Below are 23936 nucleotides of genomic sequence, written 5' to 3'. Positions count from 1 at the left end.
TAAAATTACTTTTCTGACTCTGCAACACCATAAAAGAATACTCCCCAAACCACAAAACTGAGACAACTAGCGTGCTTTGGATTTTGCTGCCCATGTAGATTTATAAGTTTTCTTTTTATTGATAATTCATTGTGCAAATTACTTTGGCAAATATATATTCAAAAGTCCATTCAAAAAGGAAAAACTCACTAAGTGAAGAAACTAAAAAGTTAATGCAGCTCACAGAGCAGCCAAGAAATAGAAATAGAAATGGTGAGGCTTGAACTTCTAGCAAAGATATCAGTGTTTCATGTGATGGATCCAGAAGGAGACGCAATCCTTGCCTACCCCATTGCCATCTTTTCAAAGTCAAGAATGAGACCCAAGAGTAACAGGAGAGGGATGGAGGCTGACAAAGGCAAAGCAGCAGAAAGGAATCATTTAGAATATGCTCATGTCCTGATTTGAGGTTGAAGACCCCCCAGGGTAAGAAGTGTTCTACATGAGATATGTTTATTTGGCAACCAAAAAAGGCCAAAACAGGGCCATCATTTTTTTTTTTTTTTGGAAGCCCTCATGGTGGGATAAGAAGGAACACATCCCAGCCAATGGTCGAGAAGGAACCTTCAAGGTCAGGCCCTGATTTGACACAGGGCCCGTAACACTGTCAAGGTGGCATGCCTGTTGGCCCCTACAAATGCACGAGGAGAGTTTCTGGGTTGTGACAGAATCACGCTATTTATCCTCCTTCACTGAGCTTGCAACTTTAGGAGAGACACAAATGGAGTGTGAGGGTGGCAGGAGGAAGAAAGGCCAAACTCCCTTAACCAGCCAGATAAATTGAACCAACACTGCGGGACAATGGAATAAGTGATACCACCGCCAGTTTTACTTCATTTTTCTTTGCTTATATATCATTTAAGAGCCACTTGCTGTCACTTCTCCCCATGAACAGAGGTACTCTGATAGCTTCCTTTTTTTTTTTTTTTTTTTTTTGAGATGGAGTCTTACTCTGTTGTCCAGGCTTGAATGCAGTGGTGCGATCTCGGCTCACTGCAAACTCTGCCTCCCGGATTCAAGCAATTCTCCTGCCTCAGCCTCCCAAGTAGCTGGGATTACAGGCACCTGCCACCACACCCGGCTAATTTTTGTATTTTTAGTAGAGATGGGGTTTCACCATGTTGGCCAGGATGGTCTTGAACTCCTGACCTCAAGTGATCCACCTGCCTCGGCTTCCCAAAGTGCTAGGACTACAGGCGTGAGCCACTGTGCCCGGCCTGATAGCTTCCTTTTTATCCCCACTGGTGTAAGTTGACTAAACAGCAAGTCTCGAGGACTTTCATGGTCTCTCCTCTCTTGTTCTAGGCTATTGCTTAGTCCCCTCATCCTAATCAGGAATAGTCAATACCTTCAGAAGCTCCATGGAAGATATCCAGGAGATTATCCAACTCTTTCAGATTTCCCAGAGTCCAAGAGTTTGGCTCTCCATAGCCCAGCTTCTTCTTTTTTTTTTTTTTTTTTTTTTGAGACAGAGTCTCACTCTGTTGCCTAGACTGGAGTGCAGTGGCATGATCTCAGCTCACTGCAACCTTCGCCTCCTGGGTTCAAGTGATTCTCCTACCTACACCGAGTAGCTGGGATTACAAGTGCATGCTACCACACCCAGCTAATTTTTGTGTTTTCATCAAAAATACATTTGTATTTTTAGCAGAGAATGGGGTTTCACCATGTTGGCCAGGCTGGTCTTGAACTCCAGACCTCAAGTTATCCACCCACCTCAGCCTCCCAAAGTGCTGGGATTACAGGCATGAGCAACCGCACCCAGTCTGTAGTCCACCTTTTGTAAGAGATGTGAATTGGGATGAGTTTTCCCAGTGTGCCTAAGTCTCAGCTCAGGCTCCTAAACATTCAAGAGAACAGAGAAACTGTCCTGAGGTTGCAGGCCTTCCCATTTCTCCTGATGCAGTGGATGGGATAGCAAGTGCCAAGGCTTAGCGACTACTCTAGCTTGTGAGCAGATCTGGGGATCCCTAGAGGGAAAGAGGAGAATCTGAGTGATATAGAGTCATCTTTGGTCTAACCTGGTCATGACTGTGCTGTGTTCCTGACCTCGTTTAGAAAAACCCTCACATTGACAAGCCTTTCTTGGTTTCTAAGCCATAAGTTGATGACTATTGAAGCTGAACATGACCTCAATGATCTTTTAGTTGGCATATTACACTTGGGTTGGGGTGTGGGTATGTGGGAGTTTGAGGGATGGGGGTTAGGTAGCTGAGGACCAGGGACATCTGATGTAGAAGAAATCTCCTTTGTGCTGATTTTCAGTCTCAGGACAGTCCCACAGCCCAACACCACCTTATCCATAGGACTATCAAGATTGTTGGGTTCTCTGGATGGAGTCCTAACATTCCCCTTTTAAGCAGTTGCCCTGTCTTTCTACTACCCAGGTCAAGCTTTGGAGAAATGGGACAGAAAGTCAAGGAGAATTTTAACTTCAAACTCAGCAGGCTTTCTTGAAGGTGTCGCTGTGGAAGCCAAGATCATGTCTGCGATTGACCCCTTAGGTTGATGGAAGGTTTCTGAGCATAGTTCAGCATCACCCCACCAGGGGGCAGTAGGAAGCCGTGTGCACAAACCATTTCATCTTGACCAAAGTCAAATCCGAACCATACAACTTTTCTGTCCTTGAACCGGAGATTCATTAAAACCCTTAGGCAACATTTCAAACTTTAAAACTGTAGAAACTTTTAGTGAATCTGGAAGCATTGTTAAGCGTAGGTTGGATTTTCTCTTCATAACCAATACAGGATTCAGTTTTGCTGGGAGCATGTCATCATTTATTTTCTTGTCTGAAATGGCTGTTTTTCACTGGTTTCAAGATCTGAAACATGAATGCATTATTTACAATTATGTAATACCCTTACCCTGAGCTGTAAAATAATAAAAAAAGAACTTGCTTTTCCGTATCTTTTAAAGTGTTACCTCCAATCCATGTTATTAAAATTTAAAAGAACCCAAGAGCAGCATTGGTAATAGCAGAGAACAGATTCATACTCAGATTCATTTTTGTTTAGCTCTTGACGTGTGCCAAGCATTGCCCTGGGAACTAGGGGTGCAGGGGTGGCTCCGGCCCTCGGGGAGATCATGGTCTCCTGGAAGATCCTACAAAATAACAGAAGAGCAAGTCCCCTATGCTCTGGAGTACTTAGAATGCTGCCCTTAGCTTTTAGGCAAAAAGCTAATCAAATTGGTAAATGGGAAAAAGAAACACAATAGAATCCTTTCTGGAAAAACCATTGCTTAGGAAACCTGACATGTTCATAATTGTAGGATTTGGGGTAAAAACCCCTCAAGCAAATTTCCTACTTTATCAATTCCATTACAGCCGATTATGGCGTGTGTGTGTGTGTATGTGTGTGTGTGTGTGTCTGTGTGTGTGTGTGTGTGTGTTGTGTCTATATGTAAGAAAATTAGAGTAAATGGCTTCCTCATTATTAAGAGAACATTTTTCCTTTCTACTGGAGTTTTCATTATTTCCTAAGTAATATTTTCTCAGGGCAATTTTGCAAATATAAGATACCTGGGAATAGATACAGGTTGAAGCGGCAATCCAGGGACTGTCTCATAAAAGCACTGAGAAGTTTGAAAGCACATTAAGTTTTTAGATTGAACAGCAATAAAATAATGTCACTGTGTTATGAACCAGGTGCTGCCTGCCTGCCTGATGTGTCTTGATTGTAATTAGTTGAACAGTAAAAATGGAGCCCTTATTTTTTTGGCAAGGTTAAGCGTATCGTTGAACATGCTCAGCACAGGACAGTGATTTGCAAACTCTGAATCCTGGTCCCCAGTCTATTATTGACTTTGGGAAAGTCACTTCGCCTCTTGTTTCCTATTTCTCTTGAGTAAAATGGAAGCCATGAAACGGTCCATCTCACTGGGGTACCGTGATGAATGTCACAGATGATGTAAATATGCTTTGCAAATTCAAACTGGGATTGAAATGCTGGTGCTAGCCCATAGCAAAGAGGTATGTGTCTTGTTTCATAGAGAAGCAACTCCCCTGCCTCCCTTTTTGGCCCACTTCTAGCCTCTGCATATGCCTAGAAGCACTAAGATCATTATTCAGCCATTTTTGCCCTTAAACAAAGCAAATGCAGTCATTTCAAAGACATTCAGAAAGCATCTTGCCTTTATGCTGTTCAGGAAGCAGGAACCATGAAAATCAAGTTGTGCTTATGCACCTTCTTGCCTCAGATTGACAGGGAAGGTATTGCATTTGGGGACCATAAGGGCAAAATGGATTTATGATATAGGAAGAAGACAATTTCTCCATGGGAAAGGGGAGCACTGGGCCGGTAATTCCTTGTGGTGAGTTTTTCTTCCCTAGACAGCAAACACAACAGCAGAAACCAGGCTGTTATTTTCTTTTTTTACTGTGTATCCAACACCTGTCACAGTGCCTGGCACACCGTAGCTCTACAGTAAATGTTTGCTGAAAGAACGGTGAGAAAAAAAAATCCACTGCTAATTGTCATACCAAAGTACTTGAAAACTGCATTTTCCATGAAGATCCTAAGTCATAAAACAACCATGAAATAATCGGAACTAATACTAATCCATTCATATCTAAATTTATGTACAAAATTATAAAATTTTAATATATTTAAAAGGCTTCTGTAGAAATGAACTTTAACTTTGATCTTTATTGTTTTTAGTAGATTTTTCTATAAGCCTGAATTCCCACAGTTCAAAAGAATGAAGAGAGATGCTAGTTTACCCTTGTAGTGTGGAATTTCCAACAATACTTAACTAGCTCACAGGGGAAAATGTGATTTCAGTAACATGGTTTTTATTCTTATTTACTCCTGAGCATTCCCAGTATTTAAAAATGTAAAGGCATAAAGAGGAGATATAAATGTCTTCAAAACTCACTGTTACTTCTTAGAAGCCCAGGATGACTTGAGAATTGAAAAACAGCACAGCTTCATGGTCTAACCTGTTTCAAAGGTGGTTCCCAAGTCTCTTCTACGAATGATTTGTACTGGGATTTCAACAGTTTGTGCTTTTAGTGTTCCTTAAGGAAGAAGCAGCTACATTTCATGATTCCTACCAACTTGCAGAAAGTTCTACCATGAAAGAAGGATAAAAGAATTTAGTATTATTTTCAGGAGGAGGGTTACATTCTCCCACATCATCACATGTCCCCCCAAAAAGTATCATTGAAGGGAAAATTGATAACTTCTTAAAAGAAAATAGAGTTTAAGGCCACTATGAAAAGAAATGCTTTTTTTTTTTAATTGCTTGGGTCCATATTCAATAAAGAGCTTCGCTAATCATTTTTCCTAATTACTTTGGCTAACTCATATTTGATGGGAAAAATATGTATTGTGGAAACTGCAGTGAAATGTAAGTTGTTCTCCCATGTAATTAGTTTGTTCTGGGAGCTTATTTTTATTACAAAAATAATTTGTGGTAGGTAGCTACAAGAAAAAGCTCAAGCTGGAAGGTTTCAGGATAATATTTTCTATGTGAAACCTTCTCTACCATGACAAGTCATTTTATTCCTTGGAATTCACACATATACTTTACATCTAATTCTAGATAGAGAGATGTGACAGACCTGGGCCTTTGACTGTCTGGCAGCATTTTGGTGGCCTTCTATCCATGGAGGGAATTATAGGCTTCAGGCATCAGGGCCCTGTATATTCTTTCAGAGAACCTATCTCTGGGGCCCCGTTTCCCTTTCTTACTTGTGTCTCCCTCTCAGTGCCAATTCAGTTATATGGGAGGTGTAGGGAATGGTGGAGGTTGGAAGAAGGGCACAGCCATGCCCATACCTGGAGTGATTTCTCCAGGGGACATTGACTGGTTTTGTTCATGGCTCTCCGAAGCCAGAAGTTATGGAGAAGGGGGCTTTCTTTTTTTTTTTTTTTTTCCAAAACTAATCTATCTGCCTGTTCTCTGGATCCCATTTATACCAACTCCCCAGGAACGTCCTCTCAACTATTTTCAGTTTTACCCTCCGTTTGGCTCTTTCTCCTTTGCTTTCAAACATTAGTAAATTCATTTATATTTTTAAAAAGAAGAAGAAAAAGAAAAAAAAAAGACTTAACCTTAGCAAAGTCTTCAAACAAATATCCTTTGCCTGCCTTTATTTCTTTGTGATCTCCTTCCTGACTTTTATGTACTTTGCAGTCTGGCCCCATCCTAAAATATCTTTATTGTTAAGATTTCAACTCAATAAAAATCAAACCTCAATGCAGAAAAGAACCCCAAGAGATTGTCTGGTCTGCATCCAAATCTTCAGGCATCAGTGGCCATGCACTTCCCCCCAGAGAACAAATTTCCAGGACCCTGTTTCTCGTTCCTGCCTCTCTCTTGCTCTCAATGCTAATTTGAATACATGGGAGGCCAATGGAGAACAAGCAGTGCCTGACCTGGGGTGATTCCCCAATTTGCAGACAAGGCACAAGGGCCAACAGCCAGAGGACACTGTGTACTTGGATAAATCTTTTGGTGTTTTCTCATGCTCACCAATCTTTCCACCATGTTTGATACAGTTAAAAAGGCCAGTTCAATTTCCATGACACTATATTCTGAATTTCATTCTGAACAACGGGAGAATTAGTTGGGGAAAGTGGGCACTTACAAAAGGTCTTACTGATTCTCTGGCTCAACAGAGAATTCTCATAAGCAGAGGGCCTTTGCATTGCATTGAAAATACTTTGATTCTGTGAGCAAAAACACAAGCATGATTCGTATTGAGCATGGTTACTGATTTAAAAGCAATTCAAAGCTGAGTGTACACTCCAAATTTAATGGTTGACTATGGTTCTTTATTTAGAAATATTTCAAGAGAGAAAGAAGGCATTGTAAAAGTTACAGCACAACAGACGGTATATTTAGGTACATATTCCAATATGCAGACTAGATCTCTATCATTGGGATAGCTTTATATTAATATTTCTGAAAATAACTATCACTAAAAATAGCCATATATAGTTTTTTTTCTGCTTTTCTTCTGGGCACTGTTACACCATTTATAAGAAAACAACTGCATTGCCTTTTAAAATCATAATACAAATAAAGCGGGTTGCATGGTTGTATGTATATTTGGTGTTGGTTGCTTTGTTTGGTCTGTTGGTTGATTTGAATTAGGAAGATTCAAAAGAACAGGGTGAAAACTGTGTGTTTGCCCCAGGGAGGGTGCCTCATTGCAAGAATCAGGACCTGGGATAGGAGACGGAGAACTAACTGACTCTTGAGTAGCTGGGGGCAGTGTTGGACCCTGGCAGCACCAAGTAGGCACTGACAATTAAGGAGCAGGAGCAATGTGGCCAGGGTACCACCACTGCCATCTCTTGCCACAAGCCACTCCCACACTGCTGCCACTGCCACTTCTACCCTTCTCATCATCTTGAGTCCTTCCCTCAGGGTTTAGAGTAGAGCCCACATCACCTACCTGGACACTGGTGGCCAGGGATGGTGCAGAGATGGGGAAGGGGGAGGGAAACGTCTGAGAAGGGTCTTACCCTTTCCACTTAGATTAAGGGATAAGGGGGTAGATTCACTGACATGGCAGATAATTTCCCAATAATGCAAAGGAGTTTTGAATGGTGGACTCTCCCCACAATATTCAGTATAGAGGGGGAAATGTATTAGAACACTCTGACTAATAAAAATTTCATGTGCCCTTTATTGATTTATTAAGATTACTATAGTGATCCCTCCCAAGTGATTCCAGCACTTTGGGAGGCCAAGGTGAGAGGATGGCTTGAGCCCAGGAATTTGAGACCAGACTAGACAACATAGCAAGGCCCTGTCTCTACTAAAAATTAAAAAATAATAATAATAACTGGACATGTTGGCACAAGCCTGTAGTCCCAGCTACTCAGGAGGCTGAGTGGGAGGACCACTTGAGCCCAGGAGTTTGAGCTTGCAGTGAGCTGTGATTGCACCACTGCAGTCCAGCCTGGGTGATAGAGTAAGACCCTATCTAACAAACAAACAAACAAACAAAAAAAGATTACTGTAAACCTCATAAAAGTGTTGGAAGCGTGGTTCATATATTATCATAATTTCTAGCACTGTATACTTTTAAAATCCAACTCAGTAGAAGTATACCTTTGTGTAACTAGTGATATGGTTTGGTTGTGTCCCCACCCAAATCTCATCTTGAATTATAGTTCTCATAATCCCCACCTGTTGTAGGAGGGAACAGTGGGAGGTAATTGAGTCATGGAAGGCAGTTACCCTCATGCTGTTCTAGTAATAGTGAGTGATTTATCACGAGATCTGATGTTTTTATGAGGGGTTTTTCCCCATTTTGCTCTGCACTTCTCCTTGCTGCCACCACGTGAAGAAGGACGGGTTTGCTTCCCCTTCTGCCATAATTGTAACTTTCCGGAGGCAGAAAGTAACTTTCCAGCCCTGCGGAACTGTGAGTCAATTAAACCTCTTTCCTTCATAAATTAACCAGTCTCACGTATGTCCTTATAGCAGTATGAGAACAGACTAATGCAATTAACGTCGGGCATTGAGGAACACAATGTGTATCTTGTAGGTCTGATGTCATTTCTGTGCCATGCAGTATCCTGGGGCACAAGTGGTGATTTGAACAGTCATGGAAATCCAACTGGCTTTTCAACTGTACCAAACACGGTGGAAAGATTGATGAGCATGAGAAAACACTGTCAGATTTATTCAAGTACACAGCTTCTTCTGGCTGTTGGATGCCATGCCTTGTCTACAAATTGGGGCTTCACCCCAGGTCGAGCACTGCTCTCCCTCCATGGGCCTCCTGTGTGTTCAAATGGGCACTGAGGGCAAGTGAGAGTCAGGAAAGAGAAACAGCATTCTGGAAATTGGTTATCTGGGGGAAAATGTGTGGTCTCTGATGCCTGAACTTTTGAATGAAGACCAGATAATCTCTTGGAGTTCTTTAGTACATTGAGGTTTGATTTTGTTGAATTAAAACCTTAACAATAAAGATATTGTAGGATGGGGCCAGACTGCAAAGTAAACACACACACACACACACGCACAGCTGCTTTAATTGCCAATGTGAGTATATTTTAATTGAAATGTTGCTCTACTTATAATTTAACTAATATGGCTCATCTTACATAATACAATCACTGTCTTTATGTAATAATTGGAGTTACTTAGGTACTATTTTCCTGACCCCATTCATTCATACATCTGCCATGCTTCATATGCAAATGTCTGTCACAGAGCAGTCATTTGGTGAGTTCTTATTACATGAATGATCAAACTGAACTATGCAACAAATATTATTTCTGGTGTGAGAAACACAAAATGAGTAAGGCACAGGTCCTCCTCCAAAGAGTTCAGATTCTAGTGGATAAGATAGAAAGTAAACAAGTATTTAAGTGACATAAGATATGCTATAATAAGAGATACATGAAAATATTCCTAGCATTTATTGAGCCTTTACTGTATACCAGGGAGATTACTATATGATTCACAGATATTTATTTTATTAAGACAACTAAGTGGCATGTGTGTATTTTTATTACCATCATTATCATTTCCATTTTATAGATGAGGAAACAGATCCTTTGAGAGGTTAACTGATACAGAAAGTGGTGATTTGAAGAGGAAGATTCAAAAGAATAGTATGGAGGCTGTGTTTGCACCAGAGAAAGGCCTTGATTGTAAGAAACAGAAGTTTGCCTGAGCAAGGGGAATTGTCTAAACTCAAACCCTGACCATTTTATCTGGAGGGCACACTCTTAGCCACTACTTCATGCCATACTTTAGCAAGGAGGAGTTTGCTATGATTTTCACAGAAGAAAGAGTGCTGCTCTGGTATCTTGCAGGCTGTGTAGGTGATTTTTCAGGCAGATACTGGATATTCCAGACAGAGGGTGTCACACACAACAAAGCTGGAGTCATGAGAGAACATAGTTGAATAAGCAACGGCCAGTAGTTCAGCCATGAGTGGGGCATTGGATCCCTATGGGGGATGTGATAGTAGATGAGGCTGGGAAAAGAAACCAAGAGGCAGGCAAGCAGCTGATGCTGACTGTGGTGAACAATCTCACGGAGCTCTCGGGGCTGTGGATATTATTCTCGGGAAGGTGAGGAGCCACGGAAGGAGGGGAGATGAGCAGATTTGTGGCGATTGCCCTCAATGCTCTTACTGCCTAATTCTCCTTACAGCTGGTAACTAGCAACTTCTAGTCAGGGTCACAGTCACTTGCGATTCTTTCCAATTCATTCTTAGTCTCCTCTCTCCACCGGGCTCAGGCATAGGTTGTCCAGGGCTGGGCCTGGGTCAGCTCCAAGTCTCAGGTCACACGCTTTGCTCAGATTGCCCCCACCTCTAACCACGGAGGCACTTTTAGAACAATCTAGAGACCTTGCGTCTCTCCTTCTTTACAGAAATTGCTCCTGCTGTTCCAGGCCTCCTCAGAGGCCCAGTGGGCCTACCAGAGGCTCTGGCGGGGACCTCTGCTCCATCCAACTTCAGATGTTACCCTTGATTCACATGAAACCAGCAATCGCTAGCAATTAAATGCATTATTTAATAAGGACAAAATTAACCGAAATCCCGCTCTTTCATACCCTTCAAAAGGTATTTTTTAAATTTTATTTTGGTAGTTTTGGGGGTACAGGTGGTTTTTGGTTCCATGGATAAGTTTGTTAGTGGCGATTTCTGAGATTTTGGTGCACATGCCACTCAAGCAGTGAACACTGTACCCAATGTGTAGTCTTTCATCCCTCACCCCCCTCACACCGTTCCGCCTGAGTCCCCAAAGTTCATTATATCATTCTTATGCCTTCGCATCCTCATTGTTTAGCTCCCAAGTTATAAGTGAGAGCATATGCTATTTGATTTTCCATTCCTGAGTTACTTCACTTAGAATAATGGTCTCCAACTCCATCCAGATTGCTGCAAATGCCATTATTTTGTTCTTATTTATGGCTGACTAGTATTCCATGGTGTATACATTCCACATTTTCTTAATCCACTCACTAGTTGATGGGCACTTCTGGTGGTTCCACATCTCTGCAATTGTGAATTGTGCTGCTATAAACATGTGCATGCAAGTGTTTTTTTTTGTTTTTTGTTTTTTCATTTTGGGTAGATACCTGGTAGTAGGATTGCTGGATTGATTGGTAGATCTACTTTTAGTTCTTTAGGGAATCTACACACTGTTTTCCATAGTAGTTGTACCAGTTTACATTCCCATTAGCAGCATAAAAGTGTTCCCTTTTTACCACATCCACGCCAACATCTATTATTTTTTTGTTTTTAATTATAGCCTAGCCATTCTTGCAGGAGTAAGGTGGTATCTCATTGTGGTTTTAATTTGCATTTCACTGATAATTAGTGATGTTGAGCATTTTTTTATTTTTTTTTGGCCATTTGTCTATCTTCTTTTGAGAATTGTCTATTCATGTCCTTCAAACAGTATTTCTTTAACTCTGAATATCATCAACTGTTTCACACTTGATGAAAATGCACCTTACTTCCTTGCATTTCTATCTATTATATGCAGCCAGGTTGAATTTCTCAAATGAGAAAATCTGACTGGTTGCCAGGGCACCAGTGGAAGAAAGTTTGTTGCAAAAAGGGGTGGGTTTCACAATTGCTTTTCTCACAAATACTGTGCTGTCACAGGATAACTCTGATGATTTAATGTGTCACTTTGAATCACAGAACGTTTTCTATAATTCTGCTACTGTAGTAATTTGCAGTAGTCAAACAGGAAAATTGTGTTCATTCAGACTCAGTGGGTTTCATATTCCTATTATTTCCAAAGTATTTTCATTTTTAAATAATTTGGAGTTCGACTGATTTGAAGTTCATATTTACTAAATAAATCCTGTCTTCCAAAATCTTACAAACTGGGTAGCAACATCCAAAATATTTCAGAGGCCTTTTTATTTTTTAATTTAATTTTATTTATTTATTTTTTGAGTTGGAGTCTCACTATATTGCCCAGGCTAGAGTGCAGTGGCATGATCTCAGCTCACTGCAAACTCAGCCTCCCGGGTTCAAGCGATTCTCCTGCCTCAGCCTCCTGAGTAGCTGGGATTACAGGCACACACCACCACGCCTGGCTAATTTTTGTATTTTAATGGAGACGGGGTTTCACTATGTTGGTCAGGCTGGTCTCGAAATCCTGACCTCATGATCCTCCCACCTCGGCCTCCCAAAGTGCTGGGATTACAGGCATGAACCTCGGCCTCCCAAAGTGCTGGGATTACAGGCATGAACCACAATGCCCGGCTGAGGGCTTTTTATTTTATTCAAAGACAAGATTTTTCAGGTTAAGCCAAGTGGTTTTGATATACTCTTCTTTTTTTTTTTTTTTTTTTTTTTTTTTAACAACAGACTGATCACAAATGTTCTTATTCATTCATTATAACAAACTTCACTAAGAACTTCCACTTGGCCATTTTTAGTAGTATAACTGGAATTACTCTATTTGTGTAAAAATAATAAAACTATATTTGGAACTATATTCTAATACACTTTTCAATTACCTCCCCTAATTAGTCTGAATTCTCCAGATTAGATTCTAGAGAATTTTGCTTACTATGAAGAGATCCAAGCAATGGATTATTATTGCTAATTACTTCTCAACAAGATCCAGTGACCGGCAAATAACTCGAGATGTATTTTCATGTCCTGTCGCAGTGCCCACACTGTGCATGCACAAATTGTCTGCCTTCTCATATATAACTTTCTCAGAGTGCTTTTTTCTTCTTCTCTCTCACATGCAGAAAGGGGAAAGAAGAGAGCAAAACTGTAGCCATTGAGGCAAAGATTTGGAGGAAGAAGAGCAGAAAAGATGAATACAAATGTTTGGAACAGGGATAGAATTGGGCCAATCTAGTGGGAAGGAAGGGCTGTGAGCTGTGGAACCAGGGGTGATGAGAAGCCTTGTTTGGTGTCCTGGAGGACCAAAGTGGGAAGGTTGGACAACGGGACTCAAGGAAAAGAGATGGATGGTGGGAACAGCTTAGAACTTTCTGTCCCAAACAGTAAACTTACTCACATAGAATTTCAAACTATTACACGCATAGAAAGAGAGTAGCCATGGAGAGAATGGGCTACGGAGTTAGGCTGACTGGGATTTGGGATCAGGCTTCTGCCACTTACAGCGTGATTTTGGACAATGTATTTAACCTTTAAAAGCGTTGGCTTATTCATTTGCAAGATTGGGCTAACAATGCCTAGCTGGTAGGACTGTCCTGAGGATCACATGAGATAATGTATGGGGAACAATGCTTGGCACTCATTGGCACTCAATAAGCTAGTTATTGTCTATATTATTTATATACATTTTTCAGTTACCTCCCCTAATTAGTTCAAATTCACCAGATTTGACCCCAGAGGACTTCACTACAGAGACAGTCAGGCAATTGATTACTATTACCATTATTCTAATAATAATTTGAAGCAATCAATCAGCTATGTTTATGTCATTGGGCAAAATAATCACTCCTTCACCTGGTCACTGGTTTATGTAAGTGGAAGGATCCCAGACTTTGAAGTCCCACTGACCTGGGTTCAAATCCTGAGTCTGCTACTCACCAGGAAAATCATTTTAAATCTGGAAACTCGCTTTCCTTTGTAGTAATGTGTGAGATCACTTCTACCTTTCTAGAGAATTGTTATTATTAAAAGTGATAACAATGGATTTCGTATGGTGCTTTGTTAGAGTGCCAGGTAGTTGGCACATTGTAGTGATATTCAATTTTCAATATTTCACAGTTTTGATGTCATTCAGTGGCCAGTGGAACTTAGTGTGGTGAATGGAGAAAATGTTGTGCTAAGTATGAGACAAAAGAAGAACTCAGAGTAGGTAAGAATGTGTGCAAAGTTTTATGGTGAAGTGGTCACAGAATCAACACTAGAACCTCAAATATAGATTAGCAGAGGTGGGATACTATCCTCTACTCATCAAGAACTTACAGCTTCATTTTGTTGGTAAAGAAACAGCCCAGAAATCAAATGGTTTCCCCAGGAACCTAGACTTCACCTGACATCAAGGCCACTCATCTCTCCTGGGTTATAGGGTTTCAGTGGACCACTTTGATGCCCAAAATAGCTTGAAAATAAAACTTTAAGTGTGATAATATTAATAACTAATTGAACTCAGCACAAGAAATAATTTAAATTGTATGGTCATAGCCAATATTTTAAAAGTATAATAGCATGAGTATTTCAGGGTGAAAACTCAACAAAATGTTTGCGATATGTTTTAATTGGGGCATAGTTCACATTTTAATAGCCTGGCTACTAAATGATGGTCAAAACTCAATAATGTGTTTATGATATATTATAAGTATGTTCAATTACCTTTTTCCATACTTTCATCCATCATTTTCCTTCTCCTTAAAATATGTTTCTCAGGATCCTAAGAGGAGTTTATAGAAACAAATTTATATTGGGAAAAATACTGTTTTAACCAGTTGCCTTATTCTGTGAGCCCCCAGTTTTCTGGCATCAAGTAAATCACTATAGTTTCCCACAGCATAGAAATCTACCAAGTGCAGGGGAAAGTTGCAATGTCAAGTTCATTCTTCTGGGTCTCCTCAACAATCCCAAAACCCTCCTCCACAGAAGAGGTGCCTCTCAGCCTCGTCCATAATTTTGAAATCTTTAGGCTTCAAAATTCCATTTAGACAGAAACCTTTATGTTGGGCAATTCATGTTCAGCAGTGTTCCAGCCTCTCCTACCTGTCCTTACTCCCACGACCATGACCATGACCATGTCTTGTTTGGCATGGCTGAGGGAACCAGGCATCTCTGTGCAGCAGGCTCTTGGAGCAACATAGCCACTGCAGCTGCACATCATCCCTAACAAAGGGATTAGAGATGCGAAGCTGCAATGGTTCAGCTTTTCATTCAGCCTCTCTGATTCTCAGTTGGCCTCTCTTCATTTCCTTCCGCCCCCAACTACCTAAGCCAACTCTTATTTTAATGGTTGACTTAGTCGAATGTGTTTACTTTCCTTTATAGCGTCCGACTAATATTTTGGGGAAAATACTGGAAAACTGAAGTTAACTTGAACTCTAACTTTGGATAACTATAAAGCCCTGTGTGTAATTACAAAGCATCCTGAGCCAGGCTGTATGTCATAGAGGTATTTTGTTCTTCATTTTTTTCTGCGTTTTTTTTTTTAATCCACTTGAGTTTTAATTACTCAGCAGTTCTGCAGTGGGAACAATTCCATTATGACTTGTATTTTACAGATGGAGATCCTGGGGTCCTAAATTTGTGGCCGATTGCACTGTGTCCTGGAGACGGAGTGGAACCACAGCCCAGACCCCTGGGAATCATCCCTGAAAGACTGCATTACTTCTCCATGGAGTCTTCCTCCTCCTGCTCATTTTCTTTTTAGGTAAGGTCTATCTTTTTATTAAATCATAAAATGAGCATCCATCATCTTGACAGTAAATGAATTATGAGCTAAAGGCCTATCTATACAACTTGGCTTCTGTTCATTCCCTCTCTGAGCTCAATGGAACAAAATGTCCAAATTGAACCCTGCGATCTTCCCACAGGTATTTGTTCTGATATGCAGTCATTCTTCCTTTGGTGTTGCAGACAGGGTTAGCACATGTGTTATTTTTCAGACCATGTATTAGATCCATTTATATGTCTGTCCTTGTGTTCAGACTCTGGCTCAAAGCCATGATAATGACTAAAGAATACGAAAATGCTCAGAGAACATGAACTTTTTGACAAAGGGTAGAGGGAACGGTGTAGATACCTGATGACTGCCTGTGTCTATGGAGGGAATAGAATGAATCAGAAATAAGAGTCGTTTTTGGGTCTGTCCAATTATATGATCTTGATCAAAGTCAGGATCCCATAAAAGAGCAAAATTAATTTTCCAGTTTTATTGAGATCCCTTTGCTTTCCCCAAATCAGCCTACATGAGTGGCCTTGAGTGTCTGGAATGGTGAGATGACCAATTAATCCCCAACTTTAGCATATTCATTCCACCTAAATTCTGTTCATAAATCCACCAGTTCAATATTTTATGCTAATAAAAACTATTAACATTTTTCATTTTCTCCAATTACAAAGTTTTCATACAGCCCTCAACATTCTGACTGCAAGATGTAAAATTTTGATATTTAATCCAAAGGAAGGTAGGAAATTAGATAGATAGATAGATAGATAGATAGATAGATAGATAGATAGATAGATGATTTATCTTGTCTCAATACCGTCTTCATTCAACTTGGTGTTTGGTTTAGTGAGCTGTATAAATCAGCACTCAGCCACATCACAGAGGGATAGAAGGGCCTTCAACATCATGGTCAGAGAATCATTGTCAGGAAGCATTAAACTTGGCTTCCTCAATGTCAGAATGTTTGCACCAGCTCTGACACAAGAAGTTCGCTTAGTGATGGCAAAAGTTCCCTGAGTGACTGTAGAAAGTTTGCAAACCAGCTTCTGAATTCAAGCAACCAAAGAGGCTGTATCCCCTCCTTCTGTAAAGTGACATTGTTGGTAGAAAACCATCAGATGAAGGAGGGCATGCGGGTGCTGGATTTTGTGCAGCTAGAAAGCTGGTAGGTAGGTCCTGTTTAGTCTGTGCCAGAAGCCAAGCAGGCTTCAGAAAGGGAGTTCAGGAGTCCTCTCAGCTCCCGGTGATTTACCCTGACTTCCCTTTGTAAGCATATGGATTCTATTTTCTGCTGTCTCTATAAATACTGTTGTGACTGTCTCTGCCAAGCCAGCTACCTTTCTCACCCCAGGGAGAAGCCAGGGATCAGACATTCCTACGCTACCGCCCCATTAGATGCTGCCGTAACACAAGGGAGCAGACCTGGCAGTCAACATGATGTGTGTATTTGAATCTTTAAAGAGCTAGGCTAAACTTAGAGTCAGCGGACTACCATAAATAACCTGTATTCCTCTCTCTTTGTGTGGTTTGCCCTGGAATGCCTTGCACTTTAGCATTGTACAAGCAGCAAGAGATCAAAGAGTCAATCAACCTTTTATGGATGCATAGTTCATTACAAAGTCATCCGTGGGAGGAGACCCTGGCAAAAGCACTAATCATTCTCTCTTGTGACTGTTTTGTTGCCTGAATTGGGATTGGAGGGCACTAAAAGAACTTGCAACGACTTTAAATAATTTTAAAGAATAAAATAAAGATGGAAATTCACTTTTAAAGGAGGGCTAAAACTTAACTGGCATCTTTTTCGGGTATAGAATGTGGTAGGAGGAAAGAGGAAGTAAAGGAATTGGCTCATTACCACCTGGAATGTGGTTGGAGAAGAACAATAGAAGGCAGAACAGAATCCTGTGTAATTTACTTACCCTTGGGTAAGCATTAGAGAGAGCCTTTGATAAGCAGAGCAGAACATCGACAGGGATTTTTTTTTTTTAAGTCCAAACTAGATAATGTATTTGAAAAAACAGGCTTTCAACTAGTTTGCTAGAATATAAAGTATAAATGTGTTTCAAATTATAGCACTAATGATGTTGCAAACCCAGGGTTATGGATAATCACAATGCTACAAAACGATAGCTACTATTGATTTGATGTCTGCTGCATGCCACATGCTGTGCAGTGTATGTTATATCTTTTCATCTCACAACCATGCATGGGGATGACCTGTTGGTATCCCCACTTACACACAGGGAAATAGGACCCTGCAAAGTTGAAATGCTTAGCTCAAGGTCACACAGTCACTAAGTGGTAAGCCCGAGATTTGAACCGAGCTCTGGAAGGAAGTGGAAATGACTACCTCTTAGCCTGTAGTTAATATTTCTGGCTCTTGACGCTTTTTCTAGTCTCTGTTGCAGGAGTTGTTGGAACCCTTTTCCTTTCTGAGCTTGGGAGCTTCGCTCTCAAAGACTTACTCTGTGATTAAGGCTTCCTCTGTCTGTGCTGAATTTGTGTGTCTGTATGGGAGCTCTGTCCTTGTGGTTGTCCATAGGCAGTCGGAATTAATCACTCATAAAACATTGCATAGATAAGACTTTTGATCTGGCATTTTGGAAGTTAGGGGTTGGGTATCTTATAAAAGAATGTCTGTTGCATACTTGATCAATTACAGTGATAGCTAAAGAAACATTTTCTCAAATGTATTATTTTAACAGGAATCATGTTCTAGCTTCCCATTCTTTAGCTTACTTTCAGTTTAAGAAAACCTGAACTGTATGAACTTTTTTAAAAAAAATGACAGGGTAAAATGCAAAAAAAAAAAAGTCAATGATTACAGTCCATAAAGTCTCAATGGCTCTGTATCCCTGAGATCTTTTGTTCTTGTCACAGATAAAAACTGCATCACAGAAATGCCACAAGATCAAATGATTAAGATGATTGGAAAACTACAATGCTCTACAAATGTTACCTTCTTTCTGTTCTTCTCAGTGATACTACCTTTTGTTCAACCCATCTCTTCCTGCTGTTTTAAAATAAAAAGTTTTTTAAAAGTCAGAAATAGAAGCAAATAACTGATCGATCCTTTTTTTTTTTTTTTACCAATTTCATAGCAATTGAAAACATCATCCAAAATACTGTAGATCTTCCCCCCCTTCAAATTTTCTTGAAAGATTTCACACGTGCAGTGTAAGAAATTGTGAGTCAGCCTTCTCCAATCCTGACTTTAAGAGTTGCAAAAATCATCTGCCAGGGATCACATATGTTCTCGGTTCCATGAGAGGAAGAAAACACATTTGCTGGAAAAAAAAAAAAAAAAAAAGGAAACTTTAAAACCAGCGGAGTTAGAATAAATACACTTGCATTCTGCTAACTTCCTTTCCAGGGCCTGAAGGCTTTTCTGGCCCTGGACAGGAAGCAAGGCATCTGTCACCCCAAATACTCCCTCTCTGGGATGGGGGTTCCAGCTGGTCATGAAAGGGAAGCAAAGGAAGTGCAGAATGACCAAAAGATGGGATTAGGATGCAGAAATAATAAATCTACAGCAACTACTTTTTGAAGCCAAGACATCCAACAGCTATAAGTCCAATCTCTCGTTAAGACCTCACAACACTCCAATATGATTGGTAATAAACTTCAGTCTGCAGTTGAGACATGACCTTTAGCACACTAAGGCACTTGGCTAAGGTCACATAGCTAGTGAGCCAGGTAGGGAAGGATACCAGAGTCTGTGAGTGTAGTATTTCATGCGTAGCATTACCTATGGAACCTCCAGAACATTGGATAGGTATTTCCATCTAAGAAATTGTCTTCAGCCTGGTGCAGTGGCTCACACCTATAATTCCAACATTTTGGGAGGCTGAGGCAGGAGGATCTCTTGAGGCCAGGAGTTTGAGACCTGCCTGGACAACATAGCAAGACCCCATCTTTACAAAAAAAATTTAAAAATTTACCAGACGTTGTGATGCCTACCTGTAGTCCCAGCTACTCAGGAGGCCGAGGTGGGAGGATCACTTGGGCCTAGCAGTTCGAGGTTGCAGTGAGCTGTGATCATGCCACTGCATTCCAGCCTGGGTGACAGAGTGAGATCTTGCCTTAAAATTAAATAAATAAAATTGTCTTTAAAAAAAAAAAAGCAGAGAAAGAGTCTCCTAACATCCTAAAGCAGCAGATTACTGGCAAGTACTAGTGCCTCCATGTTAACATTGCAGAAACCAGATTCAAACAAGTTGTGAGTTTCTCTTGAAACAAAAGAAATCAATTACAGGAAAAATGGAACTCTCAACTTAGCGCTCGACTTAAGAAATTTAAAACTCATTTCATGATGCTTTGCCCTTCTTCTCCTCTCACTGAAGCAGTTCTGTTCTTCAGTAATTAGTGTTGGGTTGTTCTCGTGGGTTGACAGTCAGCATGTTTTTATTTATTAAATGGTGTAAGTAAAAATTGATGTGATGGAACAACCATGGCAGCCTCTGCCACAGAACAAAGGCTTTTTCTAAACCAGCATTTCTCCCATAACGTCTGTGAAGATGTTTCATGTGGATTTTCCTTCCCCAATATCCAATGGCATTATTTCATGTTCAGATGGAAATGACAGTGACATTTCATTTGACCAAGGAAAAATGAAAGAAAGAAACATTTCTACATTTAACAGAACCCAAAGGCAACTTGAAAAACACTTTGAAAGCTTATTTCCATTTTACGATCTAAAGCAGACCTAAGGTATATCTGTAGACAGGTGGTGCTGGTTGCAGTTCTGCTGTGAGCCTTTATGAAAAGGATTATGTTGACTTTCTGAGAATATTTCAGGATTCAGCATCTCAAAGGACTCCAAAATGGTGGTTTTAAACTCCCATTGAAATGGGTCACAATATAAATCCTAAAGAGAAAACCAAGCCAGGTAAACTTAGGATCTTGGCTCCATGTCAAACCTCACAATTTGAAGCCCAGGTTATTCTTACAACTCTCTAAGACCTCCAAGCCCATCCTCACTAGCCATAGCCTGGGGCTTCCTTGATCCTGCTAAAACTGAGCTAAGAAGCAAAAGCTCAGTGAGTGTCATTTTGCATAGAACTACTAAGCAGGATAAAGAGAGGCAGTAGGAAAGGAATTTCCCAGTCACAGAAAACCAGGATGTCTGATTATAAGATAGTAGTCTCTTCCTTCAAGGCTAGTGGGTAAAATTCTCCCTTGTGCCTTTGAATGAGGGATTTCCCCTAAACACAATACTGAAGTCTGTATTTAGTTGCTGGAACCCTGGAGACTGGGGACTTTTTTAAAAAGCAGAACTTTCAGAGGAAGCTAGAATATAATGCCTATTATAGTGAACTGTAATTTAGAAGTACCCTGTAGAGACAAGAGAAGTCAAGGTTGTTTCTTAACACAACTTTAATAAAAATTTAAACTTTGGTTGGATTAAGCTATTACTGATCTCATGCTTCTGTTGGTAGAAAATACACCTTTTTATAAATAGAACTATTTTGGGAGGATCATAAATCACATCCTAACTCATAACATTTTTATGATTCAAATACAGTTGGTCCTCATTACATGTGGATTCTGTGTCTGCAAATTCCAATACTCACTAAAATGCGTTTGTAATCTTCAAATCAGTACTCATGGTGCTTTTGCATATAAGCACAGAGTGACAATAAATTTGAGTCACTCAAAGTACATTGTAAACAAGTGTTCCTTTCACAATCTATTTGGTGCCATATTTTTTGCATTTTTATGCCTTTTGCATGTTCAGTGGTGATTTCACTGTTTAAAAATGGCCCCCCTAAGCAATATACTGAAGTACCGTCCAGTGTATCTAAGCACAAGAAGGCTGAGATGTGCCTTACAGAGAAAAAATACACTTGTTAGACAAGCTTTGTTCGGGCATGAATTATACTGTTTTTGGCCATGATTCGATGTTAATAAATCAAAATATATATATTGAATATTTATGTCCTTTCAATATACATCTATATATTAATTATATATTAAATAAGATGTCTTTAAGCAGAAACACACATAAAACAAGGTTATGCATTAATCAGTGGACAAAAGCCAAAGGCTTATAGGAACCAAGCCCTGTATTTCCTCTAGGAGCTATGACTCAGTATTTGCTAATTCAGCGTCCATGTCTGTGTTCTAGACCATAATTAGTGTGAATAACAGAATCAACTGCGTTTGATTGAAAGTTCTGTGCCATCTGGTTACTTGAGGGGCCCTATTTTGTGCAGACACAGTCTCCAACTATCTTTAATGACTCAGAAATGTCCTGCTATGTTCAGGATCAGGTTTCAGGTAAGTTAGGAGATACAAAGACTAGATGAAAATCCAAAAAAACCTTACACCTGAGTCAAAGAATGGGAAGATGATTCTGGAGTGTGGTGAGAGAAGGGAAACTTGCCCATGGGCTACGGGGAGTGCTGCCATGAGGGGAGGGAAGTAGAGGTATGGAAGAAGCTAAAGAGAGGAAACCAAAAGTAGAGGGAAAGATGTGTGTGCTCACAGTGACGCCAACAGCCAGCACCTTAGACAGTGCTCTTAATTGTGGGATGTGTCACTGTCTGAGAATATTCAACATTACTCCTTCCACCAAAGTATGGAACAGGAAAATTAATATGTATACAACATCATTTGTTATACTTTCTTGACAGGCAGTAGGTGAGATACCAACACATTCTGCGAGCTTAATGACATCATTTTAATGTAAATTGAGCCTGTTTATTTGCTTTTCCTGTTTCATATAAGGTTATGACTCTGTCTCCTGGCTACCCAGAAAAGGCCATTTTGATTTTGGATAAATAGTATCTGTAGAAATGTGTTTTTAAATAAAGGGTACTTGCATGCATTTAAGTTAATGGACTTTAATAATCTATTTAATACGCTCTGGCAAGAAAGATGTTTTTACTAGCTACCATGGAGAAACTACGTGTTCTCATATTCAGGCATAAGGTAATTTGTTTTACAGGCAGAAAACAGAGTTTACAATTTGAAATAAGCAAATCACTGCTTTAAACAGTGTAGGAAAGAGTACACTACTTCAAAAATAATTGCTTGTTTACATGCATTTGCTTGTTGCAAACAAAAGACTGAAATGAGAGCTCCTCTGTCATTAGTCTGTTATGTGAAAAAAATGAGAAAGTGCATACAAGGACCCAAAGCAGTAGAGAGAATTTCCCATAATGCCCTGTGGACATGATAAATTGTACCATTTTGCCAGTTAATGATATATTAGATCAATACAGCATCTAACTCATGAGCTTCAGCTAGAAATCTCAAGTCTGATGGAAAACTATTTTTTAGTATCTTAAGAAAGAGTCTCAAAACTTTGGAAAAAATCAGTGTTTTTGAAATACGGCCAAGTTATATCTTCACACATGAAAAATGTACTATATTTTTCTAGGAGTTTGAAAATCATTTTGAGGACTGAGAGTTTTTCTAAGCAGTGTTAAAACCGCATTGAATTGCTGTTAAAGGGTAATAGTCATACCCTTTCATATTGTTTTGAGAATTAAACAGAATAAAGCACATGGAACAAAAGTTAATACACTATCTTCGATCAAAAATATAGTATTATTCTAAAATAATATTATTCAAAAATATAATAATATTCTTGGTACAATAAATGTTGGCCCTAAAAAAGCATGTAGTTATCAAAATTGTCCTAAGCAAAATATCATTTTCTGTTGGCTGTCATTGCTGCAACCATGCCACTCTTGGAAACTGGCAGAACCAACAAAGTAAACGGCAAAAAGAAATGTTGAGGACTACAATAATGCTTTCCTGATTCCTCCAAATCATTTCCTAGAAAGGGCTGTACAGTGAGACTGCTTAGTCTACATGCCTATCTGTTCCACTCATTGGTAATTAAAATTAACTGCTATAACAAGGAACCTCAAAATATCAGTAGCTTAAAACAATAAAGATTTACTGTTGATGTGATCCTTCCATAAGAATCAGGTGGCTCTTCTTGGGCTCCCTCTGAAATAGTTTCTTCCATGTTGCAGCCTCTGCAGTCTTAGTAGACGAGAAAGACTTTATAGTGATTGTTAGGGAGGTTTATGGCCAGGTCTAGAAATAGCAACATAAGGCCAGTCATGGTGGCTTACACCCGTAATCCCAGCACTTTGGAAGGCCAAGGCAGGTGGATCACCTGAGGTCAGGAGTTCGAGACCAGTCTGGCCAACATGGTAAAACCCCATCTCTACTATAAATGCAAAACTTAGCAAGGCATGGTGGCGGGTGCCTGTAGTCCCAGCTACTCAGGAGGCTGAGCCAGGAGAATGTTTGCACCTGGGAGGCAGAGGTTGCAGTGAGCCGAGATTGTGTCACTATACTCCAGCCTGGGCCACAGAGTGAGACTCTGACTCAAAAAAAAAAAAAGAAAAAAGAAAGAAAGAAATAGAAACGTAAAATCCACTTCCATTTTTAAGACCAGAACCTAGTCCTAAGGCCGCAAAGTAACTTCAAAGTGTACTGGGAAGTGCCCTCTCCCTGTTTGCTTGGGTTAAAAAAAAAAAACAGGATATGCTTTCTTGATTCTTCAAAGCAAATAAAGGTTTAAACTTC

At 40.0% G+C, this 23936-nt stretch overlaps 1 protein-coding gene across 1 annotated transcript in view; it reads left to right on the top strand.

Moving 5' to 3' along the window:
- KIAA1217 (KIAA1217 ortholog) overlaps nucleotides 1-23936 on the top strand; it is an 872441-nt gene that overhangs the window by 307238 nt on the left and 541267 nt on the right. The window contains exon 2 of the mRNA XM_012502786.2: nucleotides 15220-15368. The gene's annotated coding sequence lies outside the window, so the exon portion shown is untranslated. The remainder of the gene's footprint in view (nucleotides 1-15219; nucleotides 15369-23936) is intronic.

This window comes from Nomascus leucogenys, chromosome 18 (genome assembly GCF_006542625.1).
Source record: "Nomascus leucogenys isolate Asia chromosome 18, Asia_NLE_v1, whole genome shotgun sequence".
Lineage (NCBI taxonomy): Eukaryota > Metazoa > Chordata > Mammalia > Primates > Hylobatidae > Nomascus > Nomascus leucogenys.
This window is presented reverse-complemented; position numbering and strand designations above follow the sequence as displayed.